The sequence below is a fragment of the Neodiprion virginianus genome, chromosome 1 (genome assembly GCF_021901495.1).
Source record: "Neodiprion virginianus isolate iyNeoVirg1 chromosome 1, iyNeoVirg1.1, whole genome shotgun sequence".
Classification (NCBI taxonomy): domain Eukaryota; kingdom Metazoa; phylum Arthropoda; class Insecta; order Hymenoptera; family Diprionidae; genus Neodiprion; species Neodiprion virginianus.
Window position 1 is genome coordinate 9432861 of NC_060877.1, and position 15053 is coordinate 9447913.

The following is a 15053-nucleotide window of genomic DNA, read 5'->3' on the forward strand; positions in this document are numbered from 1 at the left end:
ATACCGTGATTACTTTGGTTTCATACAAGCATCTGAATCAACGATACGAATCGACTTAATTTTCAATAAGACTGACGAGTATTTTTCACGTTCGGGATCATTGTTCTATTTTCTAACGTCATCGCTCACTTTTGACTGCTGTGTAATTGTAACTACGTAATGAAATCGATGGTTATAACGATAGCCAAAGGATAGGAGAATGGCTCAAAAGAAACGTAACGATGAAACTGATATTGCTTATAGCCATTGAATATTATGCGGTTATCACCGCAATATCGTTTTTGTTACAGCTTTAACGGAAAGCAGAACAGTAACTTTTTTCTTCGTGCGGATTAGGAAGAAATGGGAAAGAAGGCTTTTCGAGCTTGTGGAAATATATCCAAGCACCGTGCAGAGTTCAGCTGATAGACTCGGTTGGCTTAACGGAAGTCGATCAAGCGGATTGGAAAAAAAGAAGTATCGTTCAGGCGTTCGGATCACCAAACTGTTTATTATATCAACCTGGGCCGTCGGCGTCGCGTCGCGTCGGTTTACACTGATCAATTTGTCTGTCCCGACATATCCTACAAAATCCTGTGGATTTAAAGCGTAACCCGCAGTTACGGCCCGGCATTTTGCGTTGATGGAAAAAGAAATAATGACAAATTCGACAAATTGCGAACGTAAAAGAGCGTTTTGCGAATTCGTTGCCGCGCTTTAATAAGGGTACAGACGCCTATAACTGAAAGCTTTTTTTGTCAAGTGATCTACTTTTGGGTCTTGAATATTTTTTATAGACTCTGCAATATCATGATTCTATTCGAAAAGACGTGCTTTAATTTTTTCAGATTTTCGATAAAAATAGGCTTGATTTTGGATTGACAATGTTAAAGCTATTTTCTGACCAGAAAAAAAATAGGCGAAAACAAACTTTTCACGCATATATCACGCAATGGTTTAAAGATCAGCAAATGAAACAATGTAGTTTCTTCTTCTAACTTAAGGTGCAATAATCCGCCAAAGGATTAAAAGCATTCAAAGGGTCGAGGAAAATAGTGCCTAATTTAGAGGCAGAATTAACCTCCATCACAGATGTAATACTGTAATAAAATGACATGAAAAACGTCGATAAAACTTTTAAATCTTCATTCACCCCCCCCGTCATTTGTTTTAGCGAAACAATCACTCGGGGCTCTGAAAGCTTAGCAAGTTCACCTGAAAACTTGAAAATGAACTTTTGGTCGTGGGTGCATCGATCGATCTTGAATCTACGGTATAACAATTTCGCCGTACTGCAGGGAAAACTTGGTCGAGAATGCAGGCGAGTGTATGAACAGTGTATATCTATAAGCGGCAACTTCAGGGCAGTTAAGAAAGCGAAGATTGCAGTCTCGGTGAATTTTTTTTCTTTCCCCTCCATTTGGCAACAATATAACAAATTAACAAGTATGCAACTATAAATTTTTTACTCAATTTTTCTAGTTACTATAACAGATGAAATCTTTCTCGGTGTAATTAAAAAATTTCGTTCAATTTTATTTCCAGAGTATTGTTCAGGACTTAAGCGTGAATGTAAAATATAGGCATACCGGTGTAAGAAAGTGACCGAATGCCAGGGTTTGATTTATTGATGGTGTTGGAAAGTTTCTAGCCCTTGAGAACAATGGACATGAAGGGACGAGTTACCCCGTAGACGCGAACCCCGTAATTCTGAGTACCCGTAGTTTTCAAGTGCCTTGCTGAGTCTGCGGCTCATGTACGAGTCGTATGAGTAGGAACGTTGACGATTCACAGCCCACCCTAATTTCTAAAAAAGAAGGTGTCCTCCCCTTTCAATCTTTGGCCAAAGGGGGAATTTCTCTTCAGGAAACGCTTCAGTTGCTTACAAACGACCGGACGAGCCACGAGCCACGAGAAATCTAAATTAACATCAATATTTAGTATCAACTCAGGACTTTGAACTATAGCAAATAAATTTGTGAAATTACAATTTTCCATCGAATTTTACCGTCGTTCAATATTATATGCCACGACCTTTGATCTTGTACTTTCAAGTTTCCCATACGTAAAGTTTGTAAGCACAGCTACCGTGAACTTTACGGTAGTAACAAGGACCTACTCGTAAATAATTCACTAATCGAACATTGCGTTGCCTCTACAGCGTAATGTGGAAATGTAGAAGAAAAAAAAAAAATCTCGTCAAATTACGAATATAGCACACAAAGTATGATCTTTGCAGCTAAACGCAAGAGAGAAAGTAATTCCCTCGTTTTGGGGGGTTGGGATATCTGGAAGTTGAGAGTTGTTCGGGGTGAATACAGAGCGAGAAAGGTGGGTGAAGATTTTGGGAAAAGATTTAGGAAATGTTTATCTTGCTGGTGAATCTCTCAATTATTGTTCCCAGATAGCCCGAAGGCCCCGACCTCCCTCACTCACTCACTCTCCCTACCTACCGAGAAAGGGGAGAGAGACTCTCGAACACATATTTTTCTGGCAACGATGAAGAGTGGGCGACTCGAAGCCGAGGTGAGTCCTGCTGTGATATGAGAAAATGGGAGACGCGTTCGATGAGAAACTGCTTGCCAAACGTGGATTCAAAGTACGAACTCCCCGAATGAAATCAACCACGTCGCCGAGGAAGAAAAGCCCGATAAAATTTGATCTGAATCAAAACTATTCGGTTTTCGACCCTCGGGAACTCAAATCTCAAGTCATTTTTGAGTCGCATAGCCGGCGTTTCGATAAAACAGTAAAATTTCGCAAAAACTCAATAGAGCGAAAAATTCTACACCGAATCATTTCCTCATATGTCGGAAAACGGAATTGGATTAACAAATTGAGAAAAATGAAATTCTACTTATAGACGGAATTTGGGGAATTTTTGTGAAATAATTTCTTTTTTCTTAATTTGTTAATCCGGCTGCGTGATTCCGACATACGAGAACATAATTCGATGTAGAATTTTCTACTCTACACGATGATCGAGTCATTTTTCGTCTACCTACATCAGTTTTCGATAAAAACGGAAAAAACCTCAAATTTCGATGTTTTCTCGAAACGCCGGTTACGCGGCTCAAAAATTACTTCGGATTTGAGTTCCCGCGGATCGAAAATCCCCAAAAACAAAACCCCAACCGTATACCGAATATTTTGCAATTCAGACCTATTTTGGGAGGACTAAGAATCCGCGTGCACGTACATCACGCGTATATGCCGGGTGTTATTCACCCTATAAATCGCGAGTCTCCCTTTTCGCGCTGCCCTCATCTCTTCGCCCTTTACACCGTCGAGGGGTTACCGCGATAGTGGGGAAAGGTAAATGTGCCTTAAAACAAAAGACAGCCAAGGGGAGAGGAGGAGGAGGAGGGTGCAAAAGCTCTCGAGCTTGCAGTCTACCCTCCACCCTCCACCCTCTACCCCTGATTGTCGGATTTCTTCCCATTCCTTTTACTATAGTTGCAATTGATCCCGGGTCCAAGTTTTTCCTCACATCGCACGGAGCTAAACGCTCGGATCCGGTTTTCAAAATCGCATTTGTAAGCCTCACTCCATCTCGGTATCTCTGTATCGGCGTGGGCTTATCGCACAGGAAGAGACAGTTGGATATATCTAAGCGTGCGGTTGCTCTGCATGCCGCCGAGGGTGTGGAAACGATAAGAAATTTTTCACCGGGGAAGAGAACGAGTGCCAGCAGCCGAGTATCAGATCCAACGTCGGAGAATGAATCGTCGGTCATAATCATGTTTCTTGGAGAAAAATGATCGAATAATGCGTGTACAGGGCATTCCGCGCACTTTTTACCACGCTGCGTGCTTTGCTCGTTTCCATTTTTTTTTTTTTTTTTCATTTTTACTCACGCGACATTAATTATCAACGATAAATAAGTACGACGGTGTCGTCACGGTCTTTTTGAATTGCTTTTAAAAATATTTCTCACGATTCAAAATCAGTTATTCAAGTCAAAAACAGAGAAACATATTTTTCCTTGGTTGAGATATACGTACGATTTTCATCAAAAGTAAATTAAGTTAAGTGAAAACTAAAGATTTCGCGCGTTGAACATTCTCCTCTTATCAAATCGACAACAAGTGTTTCAAGTTTATTTTACATTTGACTTTTCCAGAATATTAAAAGAATCTCGGAATCAATACATCAATATTATTCATCGCCAAAGCGTGTGAAAATTAAATTCTACAGAAACGTATTAATATTAACACAAACAATTCAAACATATTAAATGAACAGCCTGGCAGTGATTTTCAGAATTATCTACAATGGAATATCATTGACTTTTTACACTTCATTTCTATTCTGAATACATCTGACAAAAGTGAGACCAGCGAATACAGCGAGACAAAGTTGCAGTTAGCCAAATGTAGGAATATATGAATGGCTGCACAAAGCCTGCGGTTGTAACTATTGGACAATAATGGATGTACACTTGCAGCAGGGAAATTGTACCGAAGTTAACTTTCCACTTCGGTGGGTGGAGGACGTCTAGCTCGTTGCGGTTCAAACACCGATCTGAAGTCTAACGAAATTATTATTTGATGCAAAATCGTCTGGCTTTACACGAGACATTATTCACTCTGTAATTGCATGCCTTCGAAATGAAGAAGTAAAAAAAAAACAAGAAATAAACTGTGTCGATAATAATAATGATGATGATGATGATGATAATAATAATAATAATAATAATAGTTAACAAGTGAAAATTGAAAACTGAGATATTCGCGCCGGGAATAAATTTGTTCCGAGTAGCGAATAAATAATTCATTGGAAACAAAACAAAAAAAATTAATATTATTCAGCGCCGAAGTTTGGGGATTTTTTTTTTTCTATTTTGAATAAATCCAAGATTTATCATATTTAAAATAATTCGTTACAGGCTGAGGAAGAAGTAGCCGGATGATAGAAGAAGTAGTAGTTTTTTTGCAACGTGCACGAGTGAATGATGTAACGTTCCGAGTCCTCATTAAAATAGTTCACGCTCAGTTTAGTTCGTTAAATGTTTCAACAGGAGAGATTTTTCCACTAAAACTAATTTCGAAGTGGCGAACGACACCGAGAGTATTTTTTTGAATTTTCGACTGCCGCGATTTTATAACCGGAAGTTGATGAATATTATAAAAATTCTGTCGGATTTTCAACGAATCGTTGATATTTTTTCGAAATTTGAACAGCGAATAGAATCGGTTTGGCAGTTTGTTCGAAATATTTTCGAAAATTTTACCCCCCTCCCATATATCCGGATCCTTGACTTTTTGTTTTACAAAAGCTGATAAAAAAGTTCGAGCGTCGACTATTATTGGGATCAATACATATATACATTATCATTTATTGAAATATACGTCGTGTAACATTCGCGAATGAGCGTTTTTTCCATCAAGTAAATGACAATTTATCCAGTTACATTTATCACTTAGGTACTTGCTAATAGCCAGGCAATTCTTTAGTTGGATCAAATGATTATTTATTTTAGGTGTACGATCTATCAATGCCCTCAACTCGGTGTCACAGTTTGCAGGCCCAACCGACTGACGACATTGGAATAATGGATGGTTCTTATGGGTATAGATGGATGGGTCTTTTCGGTTTCCTCGCTGTCATCGAAACTGCCCTGGTTGTCCCATGGGATGACGAAATTTGTCACCTGATCTATCGTTTCGTATTTCTCTCCGTTCGCAGCTTATGAGTTTTCGAGTTTGCCACATCCGTTAGCAGACGTAAGTGGCGTTAAACTTTTTGTCTATTCGATGTTCTTATAATACGAAATTTCGTTGCTCGTTAAGATAAATTTTGAAATTTGTATTACAAATTTTCTTTGGAATCGTCATTTCTTATTCAAAATTTCCTGCTGTATTAAAGTTTGTATCGAAGTGTATACATATATGTATATTGAAGAATATCTACCTCCTCTGATCAAATCCCAGGTACTACAAATTATTACCACTATTTTATTACAGATGGAAAAAACATCTTCAACACTTCTGCCAATATTAATGGGACGTCGGAGATCCGTTAAATACAGCAAATTTTATTCAACAATTTTTCATTTTCGTAAGCAATGAAATCTCTAGAAACTTTGGCAAATAATGGGGCTTATGATTGTGCTGGTGGGTTGGCTCAGAATCAGTAGAGTTAGAAAAATTAACAATATTTGCAGATACTTTTCACTCAATTCAAGGTTACGATACGTTGCTACATCTGAATCAGAAATTTTTTCTATTTTACCATCAATATTCGGATATTTTATTAGTCAATCCGCAAGCACAATCATAAGTTCTATCATTAACCAAAGTTCGAAGAGATTTCATTATTCAGAACAATCCTAAAAATTATAACCTCAGACTAAAACAACCAATATTATTGGGCAATTTGAAAATGACTTTCAAGGAGTTGGCTTTTCAAAAGTAAATTATACATATATTTTTTTTTTGTTAGTGAGAGAAAATTGTTGACGTCATTGTTCAGCATGATACAATTGACGTTGTTTTGCAAATTCAAACACATCTTTGAAGGCTTTTAAATGTACTCGAGGATACCGAGAATAAATCTATGTATAATTGGACGAAGCACCAGCACGGCGTAAATCTTAAAAATTGCATCACGAAATCACCGTGTCGTTTCGGTAATCCCAACTAGAATCAAATCATCGTAAGTAATCCTTGCCTCGAGTAGATCGCAGGCTGCAGCCGCGTTCGTGGTTTACAGCTTTTTTTTTACGATTCTTTTCGAATAAAGCAACCTCGTAAATAACTGGGCAACGATTGAATCGGGTCAACCCGTCAACGGCACCAAACGTGAAATATGCTTCTCTTCCCCGGCCATCCTGACAATGACTGACAATAAAATTTATGGCGAATCGTTGAATTCAATGAACTCGAGCAACAAAAAGTTCATATGCCTTACGGACAAGGCTGTGTAAATTTTCAAATAATTTCAATTCAAACGTGCATTAAAAATACACACCGGATTGTTGTATTTTTTATTTCCACTTTATGTTATCGCACATCCCCCTTTGGAATTTTCATAAAATTCTCGATAATTTCTCTATTCCGAACATAAACTCGACTGCAACATTTCATACTGGTTCTTAATTTTAACAACATTTGAATACAACTCGTCCAAATTCAGTCTTCTAATTTTTTCGATCACGGATTATATTTTTCAATGAGCACTGTGCCAAGTCTTGTTTTTATTTGCGGTATTATTTATTTTTTTGTTACGCGTGAATTACGTTGTATCGATTACCGACACCGGAGAGTCTGGCGATTTATGACATCGAGATCGAAAGTAGACCCCGCAGAGATTTACCGGGAACCTTTTAGCTTGAGCCTGTAGCTTGAGTCAACAGTGGCCGACGACGTTCGGGCCGTTTGGTAAGGTTTTGGTACAGTCCGACAAAAAGTATGTATGGAAAGAATAAATACGACGAAATACGAGATTGATCAATGATGCAATTGATGTCGATTTCGGACTTGGAGAGTTTTTAAGACACTAAACGAAGAATTATAAAAGTCAGTGGTTACCAGAGAATAAGCATTGACGTATAAATCAGTCGCCACCAATTAAGCCAAACTTTTTTCTACTCAAATGGCGATTTTCCATCTTTAACCCAATTTTTCATAGATCTCAACTCGATTGCTCATTCTGTTCTATTTTCCAACTTGTGTAATAACTGAACGCGATTTTAATTTTTGCCGTACAAAATTTTTGTCACTATAGACCGCTCAGTTTTATATTCAATATTCGAACAGTTTGATCGTTTGCAACAAATAATGTATGCTGGAGTAAATTGTTTTTTTATTTATTTTTTATTTTTCGTTAGTTCCCTCAACAAGTTAGTCGAATTTCCGGTAGGTATAAAATTGTATATACATACTGCAGAATGACCCTGTGGTAAAAAAAAAAAAAAAAAAATAAATAAATAAAAAACAATGGTCAAACGCTGTAATGGAATTGCGGAGTCGGCAAAAAGTGCTCCCGGAAACGAACCGGCAGCTTTGCAGTTTTCACTTGGAACTGGTATTCTTCGGCGATACAATATTCATCGAATGACTTTGGAAACTGTCGATATATTTCACTCAGATGGACGCCAATTTATAAGCCAATTCTATCAGGTTGTTTCGAACTAAATCCTATTGTTCGAATACTATAGAGGTTGAATCCCCTTCGGTGGAGAGTGAAACTTTGACAGAAGTCCTATTTGCGTCACTATGTAGCTATAGGGGTGGTTGTTTCGACCTACTGCAAAATTTGTACAACAGTGCCAAAATTCGCAATAACTGTAGACGTATTTATACATGCATCGCTGAGAGAAATTTTCAATTCCGGTTACCGCTCAGTCCTTAACCATATTCATTTTTTACCACAATCGAAAAATATAGTTCAAGGTAGAAAATGAAAATTAGTTTTCTAGCTGTTACCGGAAAGTCTGGTATCCGTTACTATTCTTTCTCATTACGATCACTGTTGCTATATTTTCTTGTAACTATTGTGAAAATTTAATGCTTGTGAAATTTCGAATCAGTTTCGTTGATAGATTCATATACGACTAAATTTTTTTAATTAGTGTAGCTGACACGTGTATCTTTTCGTTGTCTCAACTAATACTCGATACGTAAAGAGAATAAAAAACGACGGAAAAACATTTATAATCGTCCGTACAACGAGTTTTCACGCAGAGATAAAACCATGGGCGAGCAATCAGTGGATGCAAAGTTCTAAAGCATAAAGCTGACTCTATACGCGGTTATAAACCACAAGTTGGCTTAAATCTGTTGATCAGATTCATTTTACCAGGGAACGATTTAATCGCGCTTGCAATGAATATATTATACAGGAACGTGACAAGTTATGCGAAGCTAACGGTGTCAAGCACAGCTTGCAACGAGCTGGATGAAAAAGCCCTGTGACTGCAACGCGGTATGGCGCCAAAATACTTTAGGACAAATTATCCTGACCATTATAACCGCTGACAATGGAAAATGGATCTACGGAAAAAGAAGCAAGACGTTGTCGGATCTACACGCGGGTGTGAAATAAGTATGCGTGATACGAATTCGCTGCTGCGATCATCGTTGCAGACCCATAATTCGAGGGAGAGCTTTTAACGCCTGCCGTACCGACCGAGGATCCTCTACGCCACGCTTTTACCAACGATACCAAATCACTTCCCACCCCTCCCTCCCCCCTCTCCTCGCTCTCTCTCTCTCTCTCTGTTCAGATCTTATCGAATTCCGTCTCGATTCCGCGATTTTAACGAGTTACCCCACAGTTTACGAGCCTGCTGCCCGGAGAACAGCTGCAAGCTTGAAAAACGATACCTCAGGGTTTTTGTACCATCAAAAGTCCACGGTATATACGGAGTATACATACGAATGGGATATTTCACACGGATTCGACTGACGTGCGAAGCTGAACGTAGAGCTTTATATCGGATTGGATTTATAAGTTTTTGGATAATTTTTACATTTTTGTTTTTATTTATTTTTTTTTTTTTTCATAATCAAGTTTTGACCGATAAATCTAGGAATTTCCGTCAATTTTTCTGCAGTTTTTCAAGATTCTGTCACTTTGTATGCGAATTTTTTTCATTGCATTTCAGTAAATCATCGAGCTTGTTTAACTTTTTATCAATTAGGTTAAATATTTACGTAAAGAGGTATTGGTTAAATTTTTCACGCACAAACTTTTTTCTTGAATCCATTTGTACTGCGTACAAATAGTTGATCGATTGTTTGTTCAGATTTTGCTACACTTTGAGGATAATTTCGGTGATTCCATGTCAATATTATCAAAGCGACTTTCAACTTTTCAATGACGACTGTTTAATTTTATCTGTATACTTGCTACACAAGATGGAAAAAGTGGACTAAATGTTCAAATTTTCCGTAGCTACCATTTTATTTTTGGGGGTGAATGTGAAAACCAGGATTCGTCATATTATTGACAATAATCGAATTCAGTTCACTAGCAATGGAAATTATTCGGAAATAGTTGTTCTACGCGACAAATTTGATGAATAATTTTTGAGTTTTGGAACCGTGGAAGAGAAAATGCACATAGGTATACGTAATCTGCGATTATAATAAGCAATATTGTAACGAATTCAGCGGCAATGATATGCAAAAAAAACTTCAAGGCGCATATTCGTTGTGAATTGTTCAAGAAAATAATGTGATTCGTTTTAATTTCTCTTTCATGAATTCGGTGAAAAAAATTGGGTACAGATAAAAACCTAAAAGAATAAGAAAAATCATGAGAAACAAGACTTACACTGGCTGAGTTAGCGTGGAATACCCTATACAAATGCATCTCCAGGTTTCGGGTAAAATGCTCACAGAAATCACATTCAAGCAGGATTGGCTTATGGATGTAGGTAGGTATTATTTGAGGGATGCATTTTACTTCGATTCGTGATTATGTAGAAGAAAGTGCTACCGTAATTTAATCCACGAAATTTGTGTCGAACAATGAAACTGGGTGCTAATCGTACGCACCAGCCGTAGAACTATTTACCCGTTAAAGGAGGTTTTCTTTCCTTCTTTTTACTACAAACACTTATCCCTGTTTATCAACTTGTCATCTCACGACCCAATAAGGCACGTAATTTGAATATTAAGCCAAGCTTTTTCCTACTCCACTGATTCGACTTTTATGCTAATGATCCTCTTCTACTAATGGAGTCAAAATTCTTGAACATGCGTGCACTCACTTCTACATGTAGTATATTAGATGCTGTTAGTTTTCACGTTAAGCAAAGTTAATACCCTAAATGTAATTTACTTGAAAATATAAATTTATGAATTTAAATCATCATTGAATCGTAATGTATGATTGAAAATTCGCAAAAACTAGCGTAAGACATGAACCAAAATGAATTTGACTTGAATAGAATCTCGTGAATTGACACGAATTCGATAAAATTGTTCTTCCCACTCTGTGAACTTTGTCACATACGAATAATTTGCAAGACAACAATTTGCAGAACCAGGGCATCAAGTTAAGTAAATACAAGTAAAAGCTCGCTGAGCTTTAATCAAAAGTTAGGTATTTGTGCCGGATGAGGTGAGCTGTAAGTTTAGTTTCATGATGTCTGAAAACTCACCGACAAATTAACCGTGTATTCGATTGAAACGAATGTCAGTATATTTATATTATATACGTAATTTTGCATCATTTGTAATGTCCGACACATACGTGAAGTTCTCAATGACTTATTCTCAACCATCAACCGATGAAAACACAAATTTCCAAATTATATGTAAATCATCGCACGCGGTTTTGAATAGACTTGAACGAATCTGAAATCGTCGAGCTGAATGCACGGATTTTGAGTGAACCAAGATATGCTTGTTTCAAGAGAGTACAATGTTCAACAAAATACACGCGATCGATTAAACAAAAGCTTTGTGATATAATACAATGAGTGCGTATAATCAACATAAGCTTGATTTTGTCAACTGAAATTCCCTTACGAGAAATAGGCATTGGTATATCACGAGACAGTTGACGATCGAGTCAAGCCAATTGTTCCTTTGGGTACCTCGTATCGTGTCTATGAATATAAGGGCAGGGCGCAAGTTTAACAATTGCTTAAATTACGCCGCTGCCCTTTTCACCAGTTTGCGCGACCCGCGGCTTAATTCCGTCTCCACGTGTGCCTATAATAATTCAACATCGTCGCCATATACATCGCATACACACGTAGGCGTAAAAGGTATGTAGGTATTGACAGTGATTCAAGACGATTGAGGACACGAGTCGGTTCAAGTGGTATCATAACTGAGAATACAATCCAAGATTCCTAATGGAATAGACGTAATGAGATGCCTAAGTCCGAGATTTTAGAAGCTGTTCAGAGCTCTCTGAGACGACATATTAATGAGGTTGAAGTTGGTAACGTTGATTTAACGATGCGTGTGCAGAAGAAATGGTTAATTGAACCCTCGGGATTTGCTGAAATTCAGCTAGTAAGTTATAACAAAGAAAACATGTTCATATTTTGAAAAGTAAGCTCTTTCAAAGTCGGTATAAAATAGTACAATAACCATTTTTTCCATTATGTTTCGTTACGTTAACGTTACTATCTTCACTCCATTAACAATAAGTACCTGCAGTACATCGCGGCTGCGTGAACTTGACTGAAACGAAGTGGTGGGCTGACCCGGGGGTTTCTCACAACAGTCGCAAGTGGATCCACGTGGCGTGCGGTTGGCAGTTCAGAGTGTCCGAAGGTTTGTTCATACAAATTCTAAGAGAGGCAAACGGTAAGAGGGAGAAGCCTATCTTTGAAAGCCTGAATTCCACGCGATGGGAGAGAAATTTTTCAGATGATAAAATTGACCTTATCCGAACACTGAAGATGAACCATTCCAAACATGCTATAACTTGCTTGTTCTGTTAAACCAAATGAACCTTTTACCCTTGAAAACAATCATGTAATAACATTTTAACTTGTAAGACTTCGCATTTCAAGTTGAAGTCCGGCGATGCTAAGGACAAACTCTCGGTTGGTTATACTGCTTAAAACTACGAATGCATTCAAAGAAGACGTATCTGTTCAAACTTCGCGCGCAGATGGGATTCAATCCCAAGCGCTACGGTTGCCACGAGTGTATTCATGTTACGTGTAAGAGAACTTTCAGTGAAATTTTCAAATCATTCATAAACAATCGAATAAAACTCGAAATTCCACAAATTTTGAGTGAAGAAAAGCCTCGTCAATTGAGGAAAATCACACTCAGATCCGTTCGATTGTTCTCCAGATATCGGGAGAGGGAAATTTGGAAAAATCGAGGACAATGCTCGGAGGTGATTCTGTAGGATTTGAAACGTCGAGATATCGTAAAAACCCGACTTTTCGATTTGAGGGTGATTATAATAACTTCCCTTGTTCTTTTTTTTCTTCACGAATAAGCAGCGGAAAGTTTAAAATCCAAACAGGAGGAAAAAAACAAAAAACAAAACACTCTGTAGTTATTGAAACAAAAAAAAAAAAAGTTCTTATACGGTCAGAAAGAAGCGGTGGAATATTGAAAAAGTGTCGAAATTGATGACCCTGGTTTCGGTTTATCGATCATTGGTAATTGGTGACGTTTAGTTTGACAGTGAGTCAAGAAATGTCGATCGTGAAAGCACGAAGCTCTTGTGAATAAATTTGTTCGTCGTTCGAGCACTAAAGCTTCTTTTCAATAGAATTTAGAAAGTCTATACAATCTATTGAAATATGACAAACTTGAAAAAGTTTTAAGTTATTCATCATTCATCGCTATATGGTAACAACGATTTATCACCAATAAGACGAGTTTCCCGAATAATACGGCAAATCACTAATCCGGCCCTTTTATGGAGGATGAAGTTAGTAACGTTACTGTAACGATGCGTGTTTAAGAAAAATCGCTACTTTACATCTTCGGGATATTTGTAGATATAGTCAACCGTTACAAACAAAAAAATAAATACACTGTAATTTTGAAAAGCCAATTTCTTCAAAGTCATTTTTAAATTTCCAAATAAAGTTGAATTTTTTCTTCTGAGATTTCGTAACGCTGACGTTACCAACTTCAGCCTGACTTCCTTTTCGACGATTCTAAACACCAAGTTCTCGCAATGATTCCACTGCGCTCCTCAATCCGCGCGTACTTTGTCAATATTTTCGACTGAACACTAACCGATCACTTTAAAGACACGACAATTTCCGCTGGAATTTCGCGAGTACGTACGTGTGGGGCTGCTGAAGCGACGTGCTGTAAAAATGTAAAGCTCTGCCCGGACTCTGAAAGCTCACTCACAATCAGCTTAGACGCCGCAACTCTCAGCGCGACAAGTCTGACTTGACTGGTGACTGATTGCCTGCGAAACACGTGCACCCAGCTTTCTCTCTCTCTCTCTCTTTCTGCCAGGCATAAATATACGTCAAGTACCGGTTCGCACGTGTGCAATGCTCGAAATCCCTAGGATTCGATGATTTGGATCGTATTGACGTTTGTAAGGTTATCGCAACGATTCATGCTGCACTGAGAAAAATTTCATTTGTTACAGTAACTAGAAAAATTTAGTAAAACAGGTATCGTTAAAAAAAACTGTTTGAATATTGTTGGAATCACGAAAAACGAGGTACGCGTAACCATTTTGCGCTATTGTCGATCCTTTTTTGGCAATTGCAACGCAAAATCAGTTTGTGAGGTTTACTCTACTTTTTTAGTTAAATAAGGCTTTAACGTCAATTTATTGTTGCACAAGCGTTAAATTTTCGCAACGGTTACAAGAAAATATAGCAACAGTGATCGTAATGAGAAAGAATAGTAACGGATACTAGACTTTCTGGTAACAGCTAGAAAACTAATTTTCCTTTTCTACCTAGAACTATATTTTTCGATTGTGGTAAAAAATGAAAATAGTCAAGGACTGAGCAGTAACCGGAACTAAAAACTTCTCTCGGTGTGAGGAAAAACCGTTACTCTGCGATTTTGAAATTGTCCGAAATTCAGTAAGCCGTAATAAAACAAAACACACTTATATTCTCATGTTCCGAGATCGTAGTCGACTAAAAATCATTTAAAATTAAGAAAATAGTCATCTTTTCACCAATGTTTCGTTACGATAACGTTACTATCTTTAATCTCGTCGATTTGAAACTTCGACGCCTGAAGCGTCTCGAAATTTCGACTGTGGTCGAACGAATATGAATGCGAATCACTTGCGATCATATGAGAAGTTATTTTTGAGATTTATTATATCGAATTTAGAATACTCGTTTACGTTGTATCGCAGGGTCACAGGAGGTCGATTATTTCATAGGAGTACAAGCGCAACATGTCATAAGTTGTCATCACTTCAAAAGAGATTCTCCAATTTTCTTGAAACAGTTACAGTTAGTCGCTTTATACGATTTATTATATTCGTTATCAATTTTCGGGCGATTTTGAGAAACTATAAATATCGGATTCAACTAAACTCACTCACACCATCACGTTGATATTAGTAACGTTGTCGTAACGATTCGTGCTGAGTAAAAACCGTTGTTTCGCAATTTAGCAACTATTTAAAATTCATTAACCCGTAAC

The 15053-nt window shown here is 37.6% G+C and overlaps 1 protein-coding gene across 5 annotated transcripts in view; it reads right to left on the minus strand.

Moving 5' to 3' along the window:
• Positions 1–15053, minus strand: part of LOC124296725 (prolyl 4-hydroxylase subunit alpha-1) — a 141545-nt gene that overhangs the window by 64024 nt on the left and 62468 nt on the right. Inside the window, exon 1 of one of the 5 annotated variants that reach the window (XM_046747028.1) lies at positions 13710–13805. The exons of the other annotated variants lie outside the window; for them this stretch is intronic. The gene's annotated coding sequence lies outside the window, so the exon portion shown is untranslated. Of the gene's footprint in view, positions 1–13709; positions 13806–15053 lie in introns of those variants that run through there. 5 annotated transcript variants of the gene reach the window in all.